At 48.2% G+C, this 23,273-nt stretch overlaps 3 non-coding genes across 3 annotated transcripts; 1 reads left to right on the plus strand and 2 right to left on the minus strand.

Annotated features, from left to right (window-relative positions):
* Positions 1–13,521: 13,521 nt before the first annotated feature.
* Positions 13,522–16,897, plus strand: LOC131062225 (28S ribosomal RNA). Its single transcript, XR_009110826.2, has one exon. It is a non-coding gene; the product is annotated as a 28S ribosomal RNA (ribosomal RNA).
* Positions 16,898–20,500: 3,603 nt separating this feature from the next.
* Positions 20,501–20,619, minus strand: LOC131062038 (5S ribosomal RNA). The gene has a single exon (XR_009110664.1). It is a non-coding gene; the product is annotated as a 5S ribosomal RNA (ribosomal RNA).
* A 2,449-nt stretch (positions 20,620–23,068) lies between these two features.
* On the minus strand, positions 23,069–23,187 carry LOC131062043 (5S ribosomal RNA). Its single transcript, XR_009110668.2, has one exon. It is a non-coding gene; the product is annotated as a 5S ribosomal RNA (ribosomal RNA).
* Positions 23,188–23,273: the final 86 nt, after the last annotated feature.

Raw genomic sequence — 23,273 nt, forward strand, 5'->3', positions numbered from 1 at the left:
CTTTGTTCTAGACCTTAGGGGTTTAAGGGTTTTTTATTTTAGATCCTCTTGTGTTCATTTTAAACCCTCTGGTTTCTAATCTTTTGTTACTTTATTCACTTAAGTCATGGGTCATGGGGTCATAGGAAGTGTCCCCCCTTGTTGTTTGCCTAGGAGGTCATGTTAATTAATCAAAAAATTCATGCCTAATATGTTTTCTCCTAAAGTTGTCGGGCCCAATAACTAGTGCGTATCTCGCGGATGGATCCATAGCTCGCATTATTTTGCTAGGCAAAGTTGTGCGTAGTTTAAAACTAGCGAAGTTGCAAAAACCACATGGCATGCCACATAGACAGTCCAGCTAGTTGTTGAGAGCAAGTAAAATGGTGGCACGTAACAAGTCACAATAGTCAGCGGGTCGGGATTAAAGGCTAAAAGGTGGGCCCCAGAGGTGAGTCAGGTCGCAAATGGAGATGACCTGGAGGATATAGTTGTTAAGAAGAAAGTGGGGCCCCGTGGTTTCCTTTTGGCGTATAACAAAGTGACAAGTCAGCTCCGAAAGTGATTGGGCGCCAGGTGTTCACAGTGAGTTAGCGGGCCCACCCCTCCTGAGAGCCTTTTCAGAGGATTAAAAGAAGATCAACTTGAGAGATGATTTGATGGCTTGTGCTATTTCGCAAGGGTAAGATGCTCATTCTTTATACCCCGCAAAATAGCGAGAATGCACGAGAGTCATCCACCTGTCATGATGATGACCTGGAGGATATAACTATTAAGAAGAAAGTGGGGCCCCGTGGTTTCCTTTCGGCATATAACAAAATGACAAGTCAGCTCCGAAAGTGATTGGGCGCCAGGTGTTCACAGTGAGTCAATGGGCCCACCCCTTCTGAGAGCCTTTTCAGAGGATTAAAAGTAGGTCAACTTGAGAGATGATCCGATGGCCCGTGCTATTTTGCAAGGGTAAGATGCTCGTTCTTTATACCCCGTGAAATAGCAAGAATGCATGAGAGCTGTCCACGTGTCATGATGATGACCTGGAGGATATAGCTGTTAAGAAGAAAGTGGGGCCCCGTGGTTTCCTTTCGGCGTATAACAAAGTGACAAGTCAGCTCCAAAAGTGACTAGGCGCCAAGTGTTCACAGTGAGTCAGTGGGCCCACCCCTCCTGAGAGCCTTTTCAGATGATTAAATGCCAATTAGTTTAAGAGATGATCTGACGGCTCATGCTATTTTGCAAGGGTAAGATGCCTATTCTTTATACCCCGTGAAATAGCAAGAGTGCATGAGAGTCGTCCACGTGTCATGATGACACGTGGTCTAAGAAGAAAGTGTGGGCCTGCCAAGGTGGAACTAGTGGTATAAAGGAAAGACACGTGGCCAGTGTTAAGTCGACTGCAAAGGAAGTTTCAAGGCCAATGGTTGAGTGCCATGTGGTATCATATAGCCAATAGATAAGCGAGACCCGGCGCAGAGCCAAAGTTGTTAGGTAATCTAACGCTCGATCAAGTTCCTTTTGATCGGACAGTCAGTGCTTTTTCGCAGGACTAAGCTGCCCAATAGTTATGCTTTGCGAAGTTGCAAAAGTGCAGAATGAAACACTTGCAGGAACGTTGTGACCCGTTGGAGCGAAAAATATGAATTCTTGTATGAATTCAATTTTGAAGGGACGACCAAAGCATGCAGAATTAATGTTGTAGTTAAGGCCCAGAGTACAAAATTTGATTTCCTATCAACCGGGTGAAGATATCTTTTAAAGGATTTTGTAGAAGAGCAGATGCAGAGTTATTTTCTTCAGGTACAGAGCAAGTTAGTTCAGTTGTAGAGCAAATTCCTTCAAGCGAAGAATAGGTTCTCTCATATTTTTGTGTAGCAATTCCTGTGTAGTGTTTTAAATAAGATAATTGATTCATCACATAATTGTTTAGGAGTGGTATTCATTTCTTACACTTTCAAAATGGCTCCTAAAAGAGAATTTTCTGGTAAAGTTAACTATTCAGAGAGGAGTGTCTGTGATGATTTTTTAGAACAGTTGACGTTGTCAACTAATCAGGCTTCAAAGGCAAAAGAATTAGTACCCAAAGCTCCTCGTTTAAAGATAGGAGAAGGATTATATGATAAGGGTAACTGGTTGAGAGACCCATAGGTTGGATTGTCTGGGTTGGGGTTGTTTAAAGTTGGATTCAGAATGAGAAATTGTCCTGCCTCGCAAAACTGTATCTAGGAATTAGATGTCGGGAAATTAGTTGTCCCAGGGGTATTTATGGACACAGAATTGCTAACCCAAATTGCGCTCAACTATGATCCAGTCACAAGAAGCATTCGGGATGTAAATGGGAAAACCCTTGTTGAGATTAATGCTGAAGAGTTTAGGACAGCTTTTGGGCTTAATGAGTTCACCAATTTTCTAGAACCTATAAATTTCACATCATTAGCCCAAGTTTATGGTGCACAGAGGAGTCATCTCAGGAATGGGCCTCTCAAAGAGTTTTTTATGAAAATAGGAGGGTTAACAGTTGTAGGACCCAACACTCAAGAACCCTTTTCATTAAGTATGTTCACCCTGAGGGCTAAAGGAATGTATTGGGAACTTTGCCAAGTTTTGGGAGAAGATGCTGAAGCCAATATGCCAAATCATTACTTGTTAATGATTGCTCAGATTTTGAATCCTTCTCTTGCAATTACATTTGATTGTGCATCTTTCATTGCTGATGCTATTCATGGAGGGTTGATAGGAATCAAGAATGGAAAGGTGGATAGGCCTTTCGGATGGTACTCACTCCTGATGCATCTTTTTCTCTTCAAAGGTGGTGATTACTTTTCCAGTGGACTGGACCTTGTTAAGGAGAAGGAAGGAGAAAAAATGCCGGTACAATTATGGAGTACTGTGTTGTCATGGGATAGAGAGGATGCTAGTTTTTTGAAGTTTGATAAATATTTTGCATCAAAGATAAGGACTCTCCTCTACTCTGAGAACCCAAGAATCCCCAAAGTTCTTCTGGAATTCATGAGACCAAAAGAATTCGCACAGAACATAAAAATTGTTCATAACTGGGGTGACATTTACTTGTATCCAGTCTCCACAATTTTTAGAGTTTTTGGTTTCAGGGGCACCCCATTTTTGCTACCTTACTAGGTCCCTCTCAAAGTGGGAATCGCGGAGATCCTTAGACAAATTGGTGGCTTACAAGAGGCAGAGTTGACAGGCAAGGGTAAAGGGACTATATATAAAGACATATATATTAATCATTATTAGCTCAATCACAAACACACATTGCAATGATCTAATCCTAAGCACACTCAATAGAGACATGAAATAAAACATTCAAAAGCAAAGATCATGCAAACCAAAGATGGGATTCAAATGCTCCTTCATGCGGCTCCATTGTTCTTCTTTCTTTTCCAAATAGGTTTGTTGTGGATCTCACCTTCAAGTGCATACACCTAATTGTGAAAGCAAGATTGACATTGACACAAGAATACTCGAAGTGTAAATTCAATAGTCTGATTAAGGATTCGCAAAAATTAGGGCTTGATTGTAGAAAATCATCCAATTTATAGAGAAATTGGAGAAATGACAAGATTAGCATGATCCAATTCAAATGGAAATTGCAAATCAATATGACAAATTATGACAAATTATGCACTTTCTATGCACAATTTGTTGATTGATAATTTATGACAAAATATGACACATTCTATGTCAAAATTGATTGATTGTCAATTATGACAAATTATGACAAATTGAAATGTCATTCCCATAGAATTAGGAGATGAAATAGTAGGGAAAAGAAATTAGAAATTAAGAAAATTAGAAAATTGAAAAAAAGAGGAAAATTAGGAATTAGAAATTTAGGTAAATTAATTAATAATTTTTCATTTATTAATTAATTTACAAGAGGAAGAATAATTAGCCAATTAAATAAAGATTTAATTGTAATGAGAAGACTTAGGATAAATAAACAATTTATTAATCCTAAAGGAAGAAATGACACACAAGGTTAAATAATGAAATCACGAAACCCTAGAAGACAAATTAGCAATGCGAGAATGACAATTAGGTCTTGATGAAAGATAATTGATTCGATTTGATTTTGAATTGATAAATGACCAATGTGATAAATGATTTGATTGATAGATGCGCCAATTGACGAGGAACAATGACAAATTGATCCAAATTGACATAATTGAGATAGACAACAATTGATAGCGAAATGATCGCAAAATGACAAAATTGACAAGAGGACAAGGATCGATAACAAAATAGATTGCAAGACGACAAGATTGAAAATGACCACGATCAATGACAAATTGATCACAAAATGACAAGATCGAACATGACAACGACCGATGACAAATCGAACGCAAAATGACAAGATTGAAAATGATAAAGATTGATGACAAAATGATAAGAGGACAAAACCCTAATTAGGATTGACGATATCCAAAATGATAAGATTGATGATAAGATTAATAAGAGGACAAAACCCTAATTAGGATTGACGATGTCCAAAATGATAACAAATTAGCACGCACATTGATGTGATAGGATAAAATTGATCAAAATCATGATTGGATAGTGTTGTCGACAAGACCAAATTCAAACACGAGACAAAGGAAGAATGTAGAAGAATGACTCGATGTTCGCAAATGATAAAAACCAAGTGCGTGACATAGGAGAAATGTTAATGCGACGCAAAAACCTAAAATGAGGCAATGCGCAAATGTTAAAGTATGACCTCGCAAGCGTTGACCATTTTTAGGTGTCTACAATTTTGCATCAAAGATAAGGACTCTCCTTTGCTCTGAGAACCCAAGAATCCCCAAAGTTCTTCTGGAATTCATGAGACCAAAAGAATTTGCAGAGAACATAAAAATTGTTCATAACTGGGGTGACATTTACTTGTATCCAGTCTCCACAATTTTCAGAGTTTTTGGTTTCAGGGGCACCCCATTTTTGCTACCTTACTAGGTCCCTCTAAAAGTGGGAATCATGGAGATCCTTAGACAAATTGGTGGCTTACAAGAGGCAGAGTTGACAGGCAAGGGTAAAGGGACTATTTTCCCTGTAGCTACCATAGCTCACCAATTTGTAATAATGAAAGGAGGCTGGAATTGCTTTGAGGATTTCCTCAAGCCTTATCATTTGTCCACTACAGTGTCTAGGTGTGCTGATCCAGAAGACTTCTTCAATGGTATGTTTAGGAAGAAGGTAGCATGCAGAGGTAGGCCTCATCAATTCCAGTTTCCTGAAGACCTCATCAGAAATGAGTTTTATCTAGATGAGCAAGAGCTAAGGAAAGAGAAGTGGGTGGCTTATAAGAAAGCCTTAGATTTTGTGCATTAGTTTGATGCCAGCTATGACCCATTGTGTAGCTTTTTCCCACTGGAAGAGAAAATAAAGTTTTTGATTGTCTGTTTTGAAGATGTGATGTAGACACTGAAGGAGAAGAGGGAAGCTGTAATCAAGAGAAACCCTGAGAAGGCAAGAATGATCCTAAGTAGGTCAGCTTCCAGCAAAGCAATCCCTCTTGGTGATTACACACTGCATAAGAAATCTAGTTATAGTGTGTTGGTGCCTACAACAGGGGAGCCCTCTACCTCCAAAGGAAAGAGGAAGATACAAGATGTCATTGAGATCCAAGAGAGCCCAAAGAAGCAAAGGGTGGGGAAAAAAGTACAATCAAATACACCTTTGTATTCCCCATCCCAATCCCCTATCCATATAGGAAATGAGCAAGCAGCAGCTGAGCAACTCCTACAGTTGGGTAGTCTAGGGGAAATTGCATACACTTATGATGAAGTGGAGGAAGGGATGCCAGAAGAACCCATTGCTGTTGAAATGGATATCACCTCCACTGAACTTAAAGGCCAGGAGTGGGATCCTGAGATAAAGCAGGCAAGTAGTGCCTTTCTAGCTGATAACAATTTTGTCACATCAGAAGCATTTATGCAGTTTATATGGAAACAACACATAGATAAATATAATGCTAGATGTGAAACAAGAAAGGCTAAGTAGCCCAATAAAGATCCAGCCTTGGTGGAAGAGCAAATAAAGCAAGAGATGATGGAAGAATTCAAAACCATCACCCCTGAGCAAGGAAGAGATATGGTAGCACAAGCTGGAGTGCTTATCTTACCCGAATGGGATATTGCAGATGCCCTAGTATTAGATGCAGTGAGAAAAGAGATTAAACCCATGGAGGGGATTACTTTCAATAAGGACAATGTTGCACTTGTCATGTGGTCTCTCAAGAGAAATGAGAGTAAAAAAAGAAAAGACACCCCAGGGTCAAGTTACCTTGGTGGAATGATGGTGAAGAGAGTGCAGAGTACAGGGGTAGTGGAGGCTGCTAGCACTGTGTTAGAGACTGAAAAATTTAGTGTTGCAGTAGCAGAGAAGGAAGCCAAAGAGAAAGAAGCCCTCCAAATTAAGCTGGAAACAGTTTTGAAGGCTTATAACAGCCAAGGAGGAGGTAAGAGGTAAGGATAGCATCATTGCCAAGTTGCAGAGCCAGTTGACTGGACAATACCATCAAGGTGAGTCTTTAACACTGATGATTTCCTCTTCTCCTGCAAGACCATCACCTACCAGCCCTATCATTGAGTTTCCACCATCCCCAGCACCCTCCAGCTCTCAAGTGATTGAAATCACTCCCCAAGAATTAGAAAATTTGAAACAGGCTCAGGCTTTATATGCAAAGAAATATGAGGAGAAAGTAAGGGCTACAATTTCCAGTTTTGTAGATACAATAAATGCCTCATTGCTCTACAACAATGTAGGTAAAATTATGGAAATATGGAATGAGCTCAGGAGAGACAAGGACATTTTGATGCCTATTTTTGATAGATGGAGGCCTAGGGAGAAAGATTTAGAGTTTATGTGTGTATCCTGCGATGAAGCAAGGGCCAATCCCATCATTAAATCCACTTCTAATGTCACTAAAATCTTAATACAATTAGCAGCAGAAGTGGATAATGTTGATAGGAAGGTAAATTTGTGCAAAAAGGAGTACACTGACCAAGTTTTTGAGTTGCTCCTAGGAGTTTTTAATAGCCCAGATTAGTTAAAGGACAAACAAATGTGGCTTAAGGAGATAGAAGCTAAATTGTTAGCAAGAGTTAAAGGAATTATTGATCTTGATGATGCTTCTTTCTTTGTTGTGACAATACAAGAGATAGAGAAAATTAAGTCACATTATGGTTTTCTCAATTCAGAAGTCAACAAAATGAGAAATTCTTGGAAAAGGTTGACTAAGACTAAAGATAAAGTGATTAATTTCTCATGGCCGACAGAAGAGGTGTATGGTGAGTGGACAACTAAATATGCCACCCATGATCCGGAACAGTCAGAGAGCACCCCTGAAAAGACAGAAGAGGTTGCAACTGAACAACTTGTTGAAGAAACCGCAGAGGCCGAAAAGAGCTTGTAACTGCTTTTGCAAAAAGCTTGTAACCTCTTTATTTTGAAAGAAATGATTGTAACAAACTCTCCTCGAGAAGTCCGAAGCTTTGTGCATCCATGTTGTTATAAATGGATACCAGGACTAGAGGAAAAGAGATCACAAAGAATTGTAAGAAAACGCTGCAAAAATTTATCTAAGCTTTTCTAAGTCTAATGGAGAATCAAAATTTCTTGTAATATTTCTTGAACTAAATATCAATATACAGACCATCAGTTTTGAGTAAAGCTCTGTGTTGTCTTCAAGTGTGTTTGCAAATTTGTTTACTGTTTTCGTTCTGAATAATCCAAGGTTGTTCTATTTGAATGGAATTGCAAAGCAATTTTAGTAGAAGTGTTCGTTAGCTTTTCTCTTTAGGAGGAAAATTAAAGATGCGGGGATCACTCATACCGGTAAACTCTTTTGGAAGAGACTTTGAATTTTGATGATCATAGCTTAATTTGGGATGCGTAAATTCTTGTAGGTGTCAAGCATATACAAGGATTAATAGAAACCAAACCAATGGGAAGCATAAAGATGTTTTGTTTGAGAAGTCTTATTTGAGTTTAGACAACTCTGTGACCTTGGATAAGGCACTGGTATTGATTGAAGTTGTTTATTGCATGTTTTGTTGATCGAAATACTGAATTTAAGTAGAACTTCCATTATTTGTTTTCAGTTGATTTCTAGGTGAATAGATCCATTGGTTTTCTGGACTGGTTTACTGTGGGTTTATGTTTGAAAGTGTGAATTCAATTCACAAAGGTATGCCCACCTGGGCTCTGAGTAAGCCCGAAGTGTAGAAGGTTTAATCAAACCTTGTCATATGTTGTCTTGAGAATTTCCTTATCTTTGATGTCTCTTCTGCACCAAGCTTAAATCATATTATTTTAAGGATGTTAAAGGGAATCAGATTTTGAAGACAACATGTAGACCAGGCCAGGGGCCATTCTTTAGATCAATAAAGCTATCTTATTGCCCCAACATTGTGTTATTATGTAAGGATTCTGCTGTGCAAGTTTGTACGTATTGTACAAGTGTGTGTGTGTAGGTTCTGGAGCTTGGGAGAGCTTACAGGTGTAGTCCGAGTTCTTGGAAGTGCTTGGATATCACAGACAAGTACCTACAAGATCATTGGTGTTGCACGGGAAAACCTAGCCCCGTGACACTTATATAGGGGAGGTGTTGACTGGAGCATTCTCCCCCACGCCCTTCTAACTCGACCAATGCTGGTGCTCGAACGGTGGTAGCACCCTGATTTTCATTGAGCACCAACATTGGTCGATTTAGAGGGGCATGCGAGATTCCCAAATGCTATGTGAGGGCTCTAACAGAAATGCCTATTGGTTTCGGTATAGATGCAATTGCGAGAGTGGTTTGGCAAAGGTAGTCATTCCAATGCATCCATGTCGTGGCCAAATCGATAATTCGATTTGAGCCCTCGTATAGCACTTGGGTCTCTCAATGTGATTCTGCATTCCAGTCCCTTTGGGAATTGCTTGAGCTGCATCCCAGGGGGTTCCCTTCCCAATAATCTGCCTCGCAACCTGATTACTATGCGGTGAGGCTCCTCGGCCACCTCGGAACTATCTCTATATTAGACGCATCACGGGATAAGGGGTTGGCAATGGTCGCCGCCCCAAGTGTGTCGGATGCTTGGACCATTCCAAGGCAGCCCTGAAGCCTCTTCCGTCTAGCCATTGCGGCCTTCTCACCGAATCCCTCGCCTCGCACCCCGATTGCTATGCGGTGAGGCTCGTTGGCCGCCTTGGAACTATCTTTGTATTGGATGCATCGCGGGATAAGGGGTTGGCACTGGTAGTTGCCCCAAACATGTCCGATGCTTGGACCATTCTGAGGCAGCCCTGTAGCCTCTTCTGTCTAGCCATTGGGGCCTTCTCACTGCATCCCTCACCTCACACCCTGATTGCTATGCGGTGAGGCTCCTCGGCTGCCTTGGAACTATCTGTGTATCGGATGCATTATGGTATAAGGGGTTGTCACTAGTAGTCGCCCCAAGCGTGTCCGATGCTTGGACCATTCTGAGGCGGCCTTGAAGCCTCTTCCATCTAGCCATTGGATCTTTCTCGCCACATCCCTCACCTCACACCCCGATTGCTATGCGGTGAGGCTCCTCGACTGCCTTGGAACTATCTATGTATCGGACGCATCGCAGGATAAGGGGTTGTTACTAGTAGTCGCCCCAAGAACGTCCAATGCTTGGACCATTCCGAGGCAGCCCTGAAGCCTAGCCTCTTTCATCTAGCCATTGGGGCTTTCTCGCCGCATACCTCGCCTCGCACCCTGATTTCTATGTGGTGAGGCTCCTTGGCCGCCTTGGAACTATCTATGTATCGGACGCATCGCGGGATAAGGGGTTGGCACTGGTAGTCACCCCAAGTGCATCTGATGTTTGGACTATTCTAAGGTGGCCCTGCAACCTCTTCCATCTAGCCTTTGGGGCCATCTCGCCGCATCCCCCACCTTGCACCGCGATTGCTATGCGGTGAGGCTCCTCGACCGCCTTGGAACTATCTGTGTATTGGACGCATCACGGGATAAGGGGTTGGCACTGGTAGTCGCCCCAAGTGCATTTGATGATTGGACTATTCTGAGGCGGCCCTACAACCTCTTCCATCTAGCCATTGGGGCCATCTAATCGCATCCCCCACCTCGCACCCCGATTGCTATGCAGTGAGGCTCCTTGGCTGCCTTGGAACTATCTTCATATCAGATGGATCATGGGATAAGGGGTTGGCACTGGTAGTCACCGCAAGTGCATCTGATACTTGGACCATTCCGAGGTGGCCCTAAAGCCTCTTTCATCTAGCCGTTGGGGCCTTCTAGCTGTATCCCTCGCCTTGCACCCCGATTGCTATGCAGTGAGGCTCCTTGGCCACCTTGGAACTATCTTTGTATCAAATGCATCATGGGATAAGGGGTTGGCACTGGTAGTCACCCCAATCATGTCCAATGCTTGGACCATTCCAAGGCAGCCCTGATGCCTCTTCTGTCTAGCCGTTGGGGCCTTCTCACCGCATCCCTCACCTTGCACCCCGATTGCTTTGCGGTGAGGCTCCTCGGCCACCTTGGAATTATCTGTTTATCAGACGCATTGTGGGATAAGGGGTTGGCACTGGTAGTCGCCCCAAGCGCATCTGATGCTTGGACCATTCCAAGGTGACCCTAAAGCCTCTTCTGTCTAGCCATTGGGGCTTTCTTGCCCCATCCCTCGACTCGCACCCTGATTGCTATGCGGTGAGGCTCCTCGGCTGCCTTGGAACTATCTGTGTATTGGATGCATCACGGGATAAGGGGTTGGCACTGGTAGTCGGCCCAAGCATGTCCGATGCTTGGACCATTCCAAGGCAGCCTTGTAGCCTCTTCCATCTAGCCGTTGGGGCCTTCTCGCCACATCCATCACCTCGCATCCCAATTGCTATGCGGTCAGGCTCCTCGGCCACCTCAGAACTATCTTTGTATTGTATGCATCGCAGGATAAGGGGTTGGCATTGGTAGTCGCCCCAAGCGCATCTGATGCTTGGACCATTTTGAGGTGGCCCTGCAGCCTCTTCCGTCTAGCTGTTGGGGACTTCCAGCCGCATCCCTCGCCTCGCATCTCAATTGCTATGCGGTGAGGCTCCTCGACCACCTCAGAACTATCTCTATGTTGGACACATTGCAGGATAAGGGGTTGGCACTAGTAGTTGCCCCAATCACGCTTGATGCTTAGACCATTTCAAGGTGGCCCTACAGCCTCTTCCGTCTAGCTGTTGGGGCCTTTCTGGTGCATCCCTCGCCTCGCATCCCGATTCCTATGTGGTCAGGCTTCTCGACTGCCTCAAAACTATATTTGTTATCGCTACTGCATCCCTCAGCTGGTAACCTACTCAGCCACCTTGGAATGTTCTCTTTGTCAGATGCATCATAGAATAAGGGGTTGGCACTTGTAAATGCCCCAAGCATGCCCGATGCATAGACCGCTCTGAGTCGACCTTGCTTGCAGCCTCTCACATGCATAGACCTCTCTGAGTCGACCTTGCAGCCTCTCATGTTTAGCCATTGGAATCTCACCTCACAACATGATTGCTATCCTTGCTGCATCCCTTGCCTTGAGCCTTAATTGCTTTCTTGGCTGCATCCCTCCTCTCCTCACAGCCCAGTTGTCATCACTACTGCATCCGTCACTTCATGCATCTAGCTACTAGGCCCTTCCCACCGCACCCTTTGCTGCACACCTCGATTGCTATCTCTGCTGCATCTCACACCCTGATTGCTATCTTTGGTACATCCCTCGCCTCTCACTTATGCATCCTTTGCCTCACACCTCGATTTCTATCAATGCTGCATCCGTCACCTCACACCCCGATTGCTATGTGGGGAGGCTCCTTGGCCGCCTTGGAAATTTCTATGTGTTGGATGCACCACGGTATAAGGGGTTGGCACTGGTAGTCGCCCCAAGTGCACCCGATTCTTAGACCGCTTCGAGGTGACCTCATAGCCTCTTTCGTCCAGGCTTCCTACCTTCAATGCCCTTTTTACACCCTGATTGCTATGTGCGGGCTCGTTGGCCTCTATCACCTCTCTGCAAAGAGTGGCACGATGATTGTTGGGGTAAATCATAGCAGTCCGATCTTTGGCCTTGGGCCATTGTGAGGGCTGATCAATTTCCTATGCACATCTTGTGTTCGCCCAATAACAGACTCGATGACTTGTAATCGGTCTTGTTCTCGATTGTTCCTGGAGGTAGTCTTTGGAACTCTTGGATTTGACCTATCACTTGAACTGTCGTCTTCTGAGGATGCTTGTGTGTGTGTTCTTGTGCCATTTCCTCGACAATATTAATGAGATATTAAAGAGCGGAGTGATCACCTTGCCCAGCTATGTTTGGGGCTCTCACTCCCTTACCCGGTGTGCGACCACTTTGCACGTAGGTTGTGGAGCATCACGACTCTTTCGATGTTTGGCGGTTGTCTTCCGGTGATGCGTTGGTCCTGAAGTACATGTTACTAGAATTTGTACCATTGCTCCTCCCACCTATTCAGTGTTGTCCCACTCTCAGCACTCTCGTGGTCTCCTTGGCTTCTCTCTCCCATGAGCGAGCTCTCTTCTTGAGTCTTTTCCATGTCCCATGGAGGTTGCCTTTCGAAATTCGAGCACACAAATGTCACCGGATAAGAGCAGAATTCCCTATGAGGAGAAGCTCACCTTAGGGAGCAGCAATGCCAAGTGTTTCCATAGAGGGTAGAGAGGTGTTGTTTGGGCGGTTGCACAAAAGAGTGCTATGGTTGCACTGAAGGTTGCTTCTTCATCTCCGACAAACTCTTCGAGGCAAAAAAGCTTATTTACGGGGTCGAGGTGGGACTGTTCGTGTGAGGTGCACCACCAAAAGTGCGTAGGGGGCATATACCTAGGAAATGGATGTCTCTGAGTGGCCTTCCTTGGTCACATGCACAGTGCATTCTCTAATAGTAGGACTATTGTGAGCATGTACGGTTCAGATGTTTTCGGGTAAAGGGTTCCGTACGGGATTTTCTTCCCAGGCTCCTGTGAACCGAGACTCTGCATTGTCATGTTGTGACTCCTATGGGTGCTTCATACCTCATCGAGCTGTTTGTCATTGGTGATTAAGGCCAAGGCCTTCCTTTGAGAGGGGAATTGTTCAGGCTGGTCAAGGTGGGATTGTTCGTGCAGGGAAGTTATAGTTTCTTTGATGGTACTTTTCTACTCAGATAACCATAGTAATTCTAGAGCTAATACATGGATAGTTCGTGTCAAACACCCCTACATCGGTGCGACCTGCACCAAGAAGTCCAAAATATTGAAGCGTGGCCCAAGCACCTTTGTGCGTTTGGGTCGCAGAGGGCATGTCTCCTTGGGTGTTGCACTCCAAAATCACCCTCCTGCACAGAAAAGTGGAGATGGCCATTTGTGTCCGCTAGTGGTGTGGTCGGCTGAAATGAGCACGAGGTCCCTCGCCCCGTCCGGTGGCCTATGCGGGTCGGTGTTGGTTTGTGCGGGTCGAGCGAGGCCAAGTGTTGAACTTCAACTGGGCCACAGCAGCCTGCCAACGTGCGGGTAAAATGTGCTTGGCCCCTTTTCTGCGTCCCCAAGTCAGGCATGAATATCCGCTGAGTTTAAGCATATCACTAAGTGGAGGAAAATAAACTTACCGAGATTCCCCTAGTAACGGCGAGTGAACCAGGAAGAGCCCAGCATGAAAATTGGTGGCTTCACCTACCGAATTGTAGTTTGTAGAAGCATCCTCAGTGATGGACCAGTCCCAAGTCCCCTAGAAGGGGGTGCCAGAGAGGGTGAGAGCCCCGTCGGGCCCAGACCCTGCCACACCACGAGGCGCTGTCGACGAGTCGGGTTGTTTAAGAATGCAGCCCTAATCGGGTGCTAAATTCCGTCCAAGGCTAAATATGGGTGAGAGACCGATAGCGAACAAGTACCGCGAGGGAAAGATGAAAAGGACTTTGAAAAGAGAGTTAAAGAGTGCTTGAAATTGCTAGGAGGGAAGCAGATGGAGGCCGGCGATGCGCCCCGGTCAGATGCGGAATGTTGTCAGCCAGTCCGCCGCTCGACTCGGGGGGCGTGCCAGCACGGGTTGTTGCGGCAGCACAAGCACAGCCTTCTGGTCATACTGTACCTCCATCACGACGGTCGAGGAGCGAAGCGTGCACCTACCAGGGTGGGCCCTCAGGCACCTATGCGCTCGTTGCGCTGGCCAGTGGGCTTTCCATCTGACCCATCTTGAAACATGGACCAAGGAGTCTAACATGTGTGCGAGTTGGCGGGTTGGGAAACCTGCAAGGTGCAAGGAAGCTGACTGGCGAGATCCCCTCTCGGGGGGTGCACCGCCGATCGACCCTAATCTTCTGTGAAGGGTTCAAGTGCAAGCACACCTCTTGGGACCCGAAAGATGGTGAACTATGCCTGAGTAGGGCGAAGCTAGAGGAAACTCTGGTGGAGGCCTGCAGCGATACTGACATGCAAATCGTTCATCTAACTTGGGTATAGGGGCGAAAGACTAATCGAATCGTCTAGTAGCTAGTTTCCTCCGAAGTTTCCCTCAGGATAGCTAGAGCTCATGTGCAAGTTTTATCGAGTAAAGCAAATGATTAGAGTCATCGAGGGTGTAATGCCCTCGACCTATTCTCAAACTTTAAATAGGTAAGGCAACGCGGCTGCTCCATTGAGCTGCACCACGGAATCATGAGCTCCAAGTGGGCAATTTTTGGTAAGCAGAACTGGCGATGCGGGATGAACCGAAAGCCGAGTTACGGTGCCAAATTGCATGCTAACCCAGATCCCACAAAGGGTGTTGGCTGATTAAGACAGTAGGATGGTGGTCATGGAAGTCAAAATCTGCTAAGGAGTATGTAACAACATGCCTGTCGAATCAACTAGCCCCAAAAATGGATGGTGTTGAAGCGTGCAACCTATACTCAGTCATCGGGGCAAGTGCCAAGCTCCGATGAGTAGGAGGATGTGGGGGTTGTTGCGAAACCTTGGGCATGAGCCTAGGTGGACCGGGCCTCGGTGCAAATCTTGGTTGTAGTAGCAAATATTCAAATGAGAACTTTGAAGACTAAAGTGGGGAAAGGTTCCATGTGAGCAGCACTTGGACATGGGTTAGTCAATCCTAAGAGATGGGGAAGCCCTATTTCAAGGGTGCACTTTGTGCGATCATCGAAAGGGAATCAGGTTAATATTCTCGAACCGGGACGTGGTGGCGGACAACAACGTTAGGAAATCTAGAGACATCGGCAAGGGCCCCGGGAAGAGTTATCTTTTCTTTTTAACAACCTGCCCACCTTGAAATCGATTCAACCGGAGATAGGGTCCAGCGGCTGGAAGAGCACCGCACATCCTGCAGTGTTTGGTGCACCTTTGACGACCCTTGAAAATATGGAGGACCGAGTACCATTCACGCCCGGTCGTACTCATAACCGCATCAGGTCTCCAAGGTGAATAGCCTCTGGTCAATAGAACAATGTAGGTAAGGGAAGTCGGCAAAATGGATCCATAACTTTGGGAAAAGGATTGTCTTTGAGGGCTGGGCCTAGGGGTCTGCACCTTGAATCCATGGGCTATTGGCGGCCTGCCCGAGCTGCTACTATGGCGAGGGCGGGCCATTGTGTGTCGATCGGGTGATAGACGCAGGGTGCTCCCTTCGGGGGGCTTTCCCTAGGCAGCGAACAACTGACTCATAACTGGTACGGACAAGGGGAATCTGACTGTTTAATTAAAACAAAGAATTGCGATGGTCCCTGCGGATGTTGACGCAATGTGATTTCTGCCCAGTGCTTTGAATGTCAAAGTGAAGAAATTCAACCAAGCATAGGTAAACAGCGGGAGTAACTATGACTCTCTTAAGGTAGCCAAATGCCTCATCATCTAATTAGTGACGTGCATGAATGGATTATTGAGATTCCCACTGTCCCTATCTACTATCTAGCAAAACCATAGCCAAGGGAACGGGCTTGGTGGAATCAACGGGGAAAGAAGACCCTGTTGAGCTTGACTCTAGTCCGACTTTGTTAAATGACTTGAGAGGTGTAGAATAAGTGGGAGCTATTTCAGTGCAAGTGAAATACCACTACTTTTAATGTTATTTTACTTATTCCGTGAGGCAGAGATGGGGCAATGCCCCTATTTTTGGCCTTAAGGTGCGTCTAGGCGCACCGATCTGGGCGGAAGACATTTTCAGGTTTGGAGTTTGGCTGGGGCGCACATCTGTTAAAAGATAACGCAGGTGTCCTAAGATGAGCTCAATGAGAACACAAATCTCATGTGGAACAAAAGGGTAAAAGCTCATTTGATTTTGATTTTCAGTACGAATACAAACCATGAAAGCGTGGCCTATCAATCCTTTAGACTTTCGGAAATTGAAGCTAGAGGTGTCAGAAAAGTTACCACAGGGATAACTGGCTTGTGGCAGCCAAGCGTTCATAGCGACGTTGCTTTTTGATCCTTCGATGTTGGCTCTTCCTATCATTGTGAAGCAAAATTTACCAAGTGTTGGATTGTTCACCCACCAATAGGGAACGTGAGCTAGGTTTAGACCGTCATGAGACAGGTTAGTTTTATGCTCCTGATGATCCGCGCCACGATAGTAATTCAACTTAGTATGAGAGGAACCTTTGATTCACACATTTGGTCATCGCGCTTGGTTGAAAAGCCAGTGGCGCAAAGCTACCATGTGTCGGATTATGACTGAATGCCTCTAAGTCAGAATCCATGCTAGATGCGGCACATCTCTCTCTTCGGCTGCATCACGACCCACACCTGTGTCATTGGCTACCTTCGATTGGCGCAACCGCCTGGTCGGAGCAACCTTGGATAACAATTTTAAGCTGTCAGCGAGAAAAATCTTTTGCAGATGACTTAAATAAGCGATGGGGTATTGTAAGTGGCAGAGTGGTCTTGCTGCCACGATCCACTGAGATTCAGCCCTTTGTTGCCTCAATTCATGCAACCTCTTTTTTTTGGCTTTTTTGTAGGTGGGGTTTACAGTTCTAACCTTCTTCGTTGCTCGATGACCCGCATCTCTCTCTCCAAAGTCCCCCGAGGTGGGGTTTCCTGCTAGTGCCCCTCAAGGGGGCACATGCCAGACTTTCTCATCCAAGTGCCAAGCGGGGTTGCCGACAGTGCGACCCTTCGCTGACCTTTTCTTTGTCCAAGGGTTGAGAGCAGTTTGTGGTGCACTCATTTCTTCCCCGGATGCCAAGTGTGGATGAAAATGATGCGACCCTAGGTTTGCCTTTCTGTCAAAGGGTTGAGTGGGGTTTTCCAAGCTCCAAAGAGGGGTTTCTCATCTGGGTGCCAAGCTGGGCAACCCTTGGGCCGCATTTTTTTCATCCAAGTGCTGGGCGAGGCTTCGAAGAGAGGTTTCTCATTCAGGTGCCAAGCTAGGCAACCCTTGGGCCACATTTTTTTTGTCCAAGTGTTGGGCGGGGCTCCGAAAAGGGGTTTCTCATCTGGGGGCTGCATTTTTTTCGTCCAAGTGCTAGGCGGGGCTTCGAAGAGGGGTTTCTCATCTAGGTGCCAAGCTGGGAAACCCTTGTGCCGCATTTTTTTCGTTCAAGTGCTGGGCGGGACTCCAAAGAGGGGTTTCTCATCCGAGTGCCAAACTGGGCAACCCTTGGGCTGCATTTTTTTTGTCCAAGTGCTGGGCTGGGCTCCGAAGAGGGGTTTCTCATCCGGGGGCCACATCTTTTTCGTCCAAGTGCTGGGTGGGGCTCCGAAGAGGGGTTTCTCATCCGGGTGCCAAGCTAGGCAACCCTTGTGCTGTATTTTTTTCATCCAAGTGCTAGGCGGGGCTCCGAAGAGGGGGGCTGCCTCGGTCGGAAGTGGAAGTGGGGTTTCGGGCATTACCCTCGAGCCACCTTTCCGTCCGAGAGTTTAGTGAGGCTTTTTACCATTGCAGATCCCCATGTCCGAAGTGGGATTTCTTGGTAGGGGCTTCGGGTGTGCATTACATTTTTGCCCAAGTGTCCAGTGGGGTTTCTGGTGTGCTCCAAAGTGGGGTTATTGGAGCGCCCCCTCTTTTTTCATTCGAGCGTTTGGTGGGGTTTCTCGCATTGGGGCTTCCCAGGCCCGATTGTTGGGTACGCACTCACCCTGGCGTGCATGAAGTCAGAAGTTTGGTTAATTGCCTGGTTTGCCCCAGGTGTGCACCTTTGCCAGGGTGGGCACCTTGGTGCGCACACCTTGCCTAGGCTACGCACTAGGGCAGGCTCATGATGGCACCCGCGTTCCATTTTTTTCACTATCTTTCAAAACAGAAATTTTAAAATCTCAATTTTTTTTGCCTTTTTTGGAAATTAGTGAAGGCAGTGCATCAAAGGTGCGCACCTCGCTGCCCACCTTGGTGTGCTCTGAGGTGGCCACCATAGTGCACAACGCTAGTATGAACCCGGGAGCACTTCGACATGTGCTCCAGGGTGTGGCGTGCACAAAGTCGGAGCCCGGTTTGCCCTGGGTGCACACCTCGCGTGCACCTTTGCCGAGGTGGGCACCTTGGTGTGCACACCTTGGCTGGGTAGTGCGCCCTGGTGGGCACCATGGTGCGCACCAAAGAGCACTCTGAAGTGTGCTCCAAGGTGCAATGTGCACGAAGTCGGAGCCCGGCTTGCCCCGGGTGCGAACCTTGCGTGCACCTTCGTAGGGGTGGGCACCTTGGTGCGCACACCTTGGCTAGGCTTGCCCCGGGTGTGCTCTGAAGTAGGGTTCTTGGAGCACCCCCTCTTTTTTTGTTAGAGCGTTTGGTGGGGTTTCTTGCATTGGCTCTTCCCAGGCCCGGTTGTTGGGTGCGCACCCACCCTGGCGCGCATGAATTCAGAAGTAGGGTTAATTGCCCGGTTTGCCCCGAGTGCGCACCTTCACCTGGGTGGGCACCTTGGTGCACACACCTTGCCTGGGCTGCGCACTAGGGCAGGCTCAAGATGGCACCCGCATTCCATTTTTTTCACTATCTTTCAAAATGGAAATTTTAAAATCTCATTTTTTTTTGCCTTTTCTGGAAATTAGTGAAGGCAGTGCATCAAAGGTGCGCACCTCGCTGCCCACCTTGGTGTGCTCCAAGGTGCCCACCACAGTGCGCAACACTGGTGCGAACCTGGGAGTGCCCCGATGTGTGCTCCAAGGTACGACGTGCACAAAGTCAGAGCCCAGTTTGCCCCAGGTGCGCACCTCGTGTGCACCTTCACCGGGGTGGGCACCTTGGTGAGCACACCTTGGTTGGGTTGCGCACCATGGAGAGCTCTGAAGTGTGCTCCAAGGTGCACACCATGGCCCTCCAAGGTGCTCCAAGGTGTGCAGCATGGCGTACACGAAGTCAGAGCCCGGTTTACCCCAGGTGCACACCTCGCGTGCACCTTCGCCACGGTGGGCACCTCGGTGCACACACCTTCTCAATGTTTTTTTTGCCTTTTCTAGAAATTGGTGAAGGCAGCGCATCAAAGGTGCGCACCTCGGTGTGCTTTGAGGTGCGAACCCGGGAGCGCTCCAAGGTGCGCACGAAGTCGAAAGTCGGGTTAATTGCTTTGTTTTCCCCAGGTGCGCTCCGAGGTGCACAACATCGGTGTGCACCAAGGAGCGCTCCGAAGTGTGCTCCAAGGTGTGCATGATGGCATGCACCTATGGTGTGCACAAATTCAGAGCTTAGTTTGCTCGGGGTGCACACACTTTGGCTGGGCTGCGCAACTTGGTGGGTGCCATGGTGCACTCCGAGGTGTGCACCAAGGTTTTCTCCCAAGTGTCCTCCAAGGTGCGCACACCTTGGCTAGGCTGTGCACCTTGGTGGGCGCCATGAAGCGCTCCGAGGTGTCCAAGATTGGTGCGCACCAAGGAGTGCTCCGAAGTGCGCTTTAAGGTGCGCGCGAAGTTGAAAGTTGGGTTAATTGTCCGGTTTGCCCCGGGTGCACACCTTGCGTGCACCTTCACCAGGGTGGGCACCTTGGTGCACACAGCTTGGCTGGGCTGCGCACCAGGGTACGCACACCTTGGCACCCGCGTTTCCTTCAATTTTTATTTTTTTTGACAATCTCTCAAGTGGGAAATTCTATAATCTTCAATTTTTTTTGCCTTTTCAGCAAAATTTTTGAATGGAGCACATCATTGGTGTGCACCAAGGAGTGCTCAGAAGTGTGCTCCAAGGTGTGCACCTCTGGTGCGCTCCAAAGTGCTCTCCAGCTGCATGCACTTGCCCCAGGCACGCACCCGGCCCTGCCCAGCTTCACTCACTTGTCCTGGGTGTCTGGTGCGGAACCTTAGAGTAAGAAACATCATTGTGCACCTTGGCCAACGTGCGCGACTCGACCGAGCATGCACTAGCTGAGGTGCACACTGGTTTCACATGGGTGCACGCGCAGCATCTCGGGCGCACCGGGGTGCGCGCACAACACCCGGGTTGCATCGTGGCCTATGTGCTCGAGGCGCCTCCAGTGCAGGCTCGGTGTTGCCCCTGCACGCGCGGTAGTGTGGGCACCATGCCCTGCCCCGGCCTCGAGGAGAATCCAAACATGCAAAAGATTAATTAAAGTAGCATTGCGACGCCCGACGAAAAACTAAAAAAGGGTGCAACATCGAGACTTCCTAAGAGGTCACCCATCCCAGTACTACTCCAACCCAAGCGCGCTTAACTGCGGAGTTCTGATGGAATCCGGTGCACTAATGCTGGTATGATCGCACCCGTTATGAGCTTGTCGTAGTGTGTACTTAGCAAATTGCGACCCACGTGCGAACCCACCCCGACCACCCACCCCTGCCGAGGTGCACACCCTCCCTCACCAAGCACGCCCTGTTCACCAAGTGTGAACCCTACCCGGGTGTGCGCACCTTGCCTGTGCATCGGGTATGCACCCGGCCTGACCTACGTGTGTGCACCTGGATGGGGCATCGTGTGCGCACCCGACCCGGCCTGGGTGCGCACCTGATCCGCCCAAGTGCGCACAGTGTCCCGTCTGCATCGCGGTGCCCGCACACCATTCGGGCACAATGACCTGCGCTCACATGTGGGCCAAGTGCACCCTGGTGAATGTTCGGGGCACGTCGGGTGCACGCTAAGGGGCTCGGTTTGCCCCTGGTGCACATTTGGTGCACTCTGAAGCAAGGTTATTGGAGCGCCCCCTCTATTTTTGTCTGAGAGTTTGTTGGGGTTTCTCGCTTTGGGGCTTCCTAGGCCCAGTTGTTGGGTGCGCACCCACCCTGGCACGCACGAAGTTGGAAGTTGGGTTAATTGTCTGGTTTGCACCCACCCAGGAACGCTCTAAAGTGTGCTCCAAGGTGCGGCATGCACGAAGTCGGAGCCTGGTTTACCCCGGGTGCGCACCTCGCATGCACCTTCACCGGGGCGAGCACCTTGGTGCACACCTTGGCTGGGTTTGCCCTGGGTGCGCTCCGAAGTGGGGTTATTGGAGTGCCCCCTCCTTTTTTGTTGGAGCGTTTGGTGGGGATTCTCGCATTGGCTCTTCCCAGGCTCAGTTGTTGGGTGCGCTCCCACCCTAGCGTGTACGAAGTTGGAAGTTGGGTTAATTGCCTGGGTGTGCACCTTCACCAGGGTGGGCACCTTGGTGCGCACACCTTGCCTAGGCTGCGCACCAGGGCGGGCTCAAGATGCCACCCGCGTTCCATTTTTTTCACTATCTTTCAAAACGGAAATTTTAAAATCTTGTTTTTTTTTGCCTTTTCTGGAAATTAGTGAAGGCAGTGCATCAAAGGTGCACACCTCGCTGCCCAAGGTGCTCCAAGGTGCTCCAAGGTGCGCACCATGGCCCTCCAAGGTGCTCCAAGGTGCATAGCATGGCGTGCATGAAGTCGGAGCCCGGTTTTCCCCGGGTGCACACCTCGCGTGCACCTTTGCCAAGGTGGGCACCTCGGTGCGCACACCTTCTCAATGTTTTTTTGCCTTTTCTAGAAATTGGTGAAGGCAGTGCATCAAAGGTGCACACCTCGGTGTGCTCTGAGGTGCGAACCCGGGAGCGCTCCAAGGTGTACACGAAGTTGAAAGTCGGGTTATTTGCCTTTTTTTCCCCGGGTGCGTTCCGAGGTGCGCAATATTGGTGCATAACAAGGAGCACTCCGAAGTGTGCTCCAAGGTGCGCACGATGGCGTGCACCTCTGGTGCGCACCAATTCGGAGCTCAGTTTTCCCGGGGTGCGCACACCTTGGCTGGGCTGCACACCTTGGTGGGAGCCATGGTGCGCACCAAGGTTCGCTCCGAAGTGTCCTCCAAGGTGCGCACCTTTTGTGCGCTCCAAGGTGTGCACGAAGTCGGAGCTTGATTTGCCTCAGGTGCGCACCTTCGCCCAGGTGCGCACCTTGCTGCACACACCATGGTTGGGCTACACACCTTGGTGGGCGCCATGGTGCACTCCGAGGTGCCCAAGATTGGTATGCACCAAGGAGCGCTCCGAAGTGCGCTCCAAGGTGTGCACCATGGCGCGCACCTCTGGTGCCCGCGAAGTTGAAAGTTGGGTCAATTGCCCGGTTTTCCTCGGGTGCATACCTTGTGTGCACCTTCGCCAGGGTGGGTGCCTTGGTCCGCACACCTTGGCTGGGTTGCGCACCAGGGTGGGCACCCGGGTGCGCACACCTTGGCACCCGCATTTCCTTCAATTTTTTTTTTTTTTTTTTGACAATCTCTCAAGTGGGAAATTCTATAATCTCAATTTATTTTGCCTTTTCAGGAAACTTTTGAATGGAGTGCATCATTGGTGCGCACCAAGGAGCGCTCTGAAGTGCACTCCAAAGTGCTCTCCAGCTGCGTGCACTTGCCTCGAGGGTGCACCTGGCCCCGCCCAGCTTCGCTCACCTGTCCCAGCCATCTAGTACAAAACCTTAGAGTAAGAAACATCGTTGTACACCTTGGCCAACGTGCATGACTTGATCGAGCGTGCACTGGCCGAGGTGCACACCGATTTCACCTGGTGCACATGCAACACCTTGGGCGCACCGGGGTGCATGCACATTGCCTGGGTTGGACCGTGGCCTATGTGCTTGGGGCGCCTCCAGTGCGCGCTCGGTGTTGCCCCCGCACGTGCTGTAGTGCAGGCACCGTGCCCTGGCCCGGCCTTGACAAGAACGCAAACAGGCAAAAGGTTAATTCAAATAGCATTGCGACGCTCGATGAAAAAATAAAAAAGGGTGCAACACCAGGACTTCCCGGGAGGTCACCCATCCCAGTACTACTCCGACCCAAGCACGCTTTACTACAGAGTTCTGATGGGATCCGGTGCACTAACGTTGGTATGATCTCACCCGTTATGAGAATGTTGCAATGTGTACTTAGCAAACTGCGACCCACGTGCGAATCCACCGCGACCACCCACCCCCGCCAAGGTGCACA

This window comes from Cryptomeria japonica, chromosome 2 (assembly GCF_030272615.1).
Source record: "Cryptomeria japonica chromosome 2, Sugi_1.0, whole genome shotgun sequence".
NCBI lineage: Eukaryota > Viridiplantae > Streptophyta > Pinopsida > Cupressales > Cupressaceae > Cryptomeria > Cryptomeria japonica.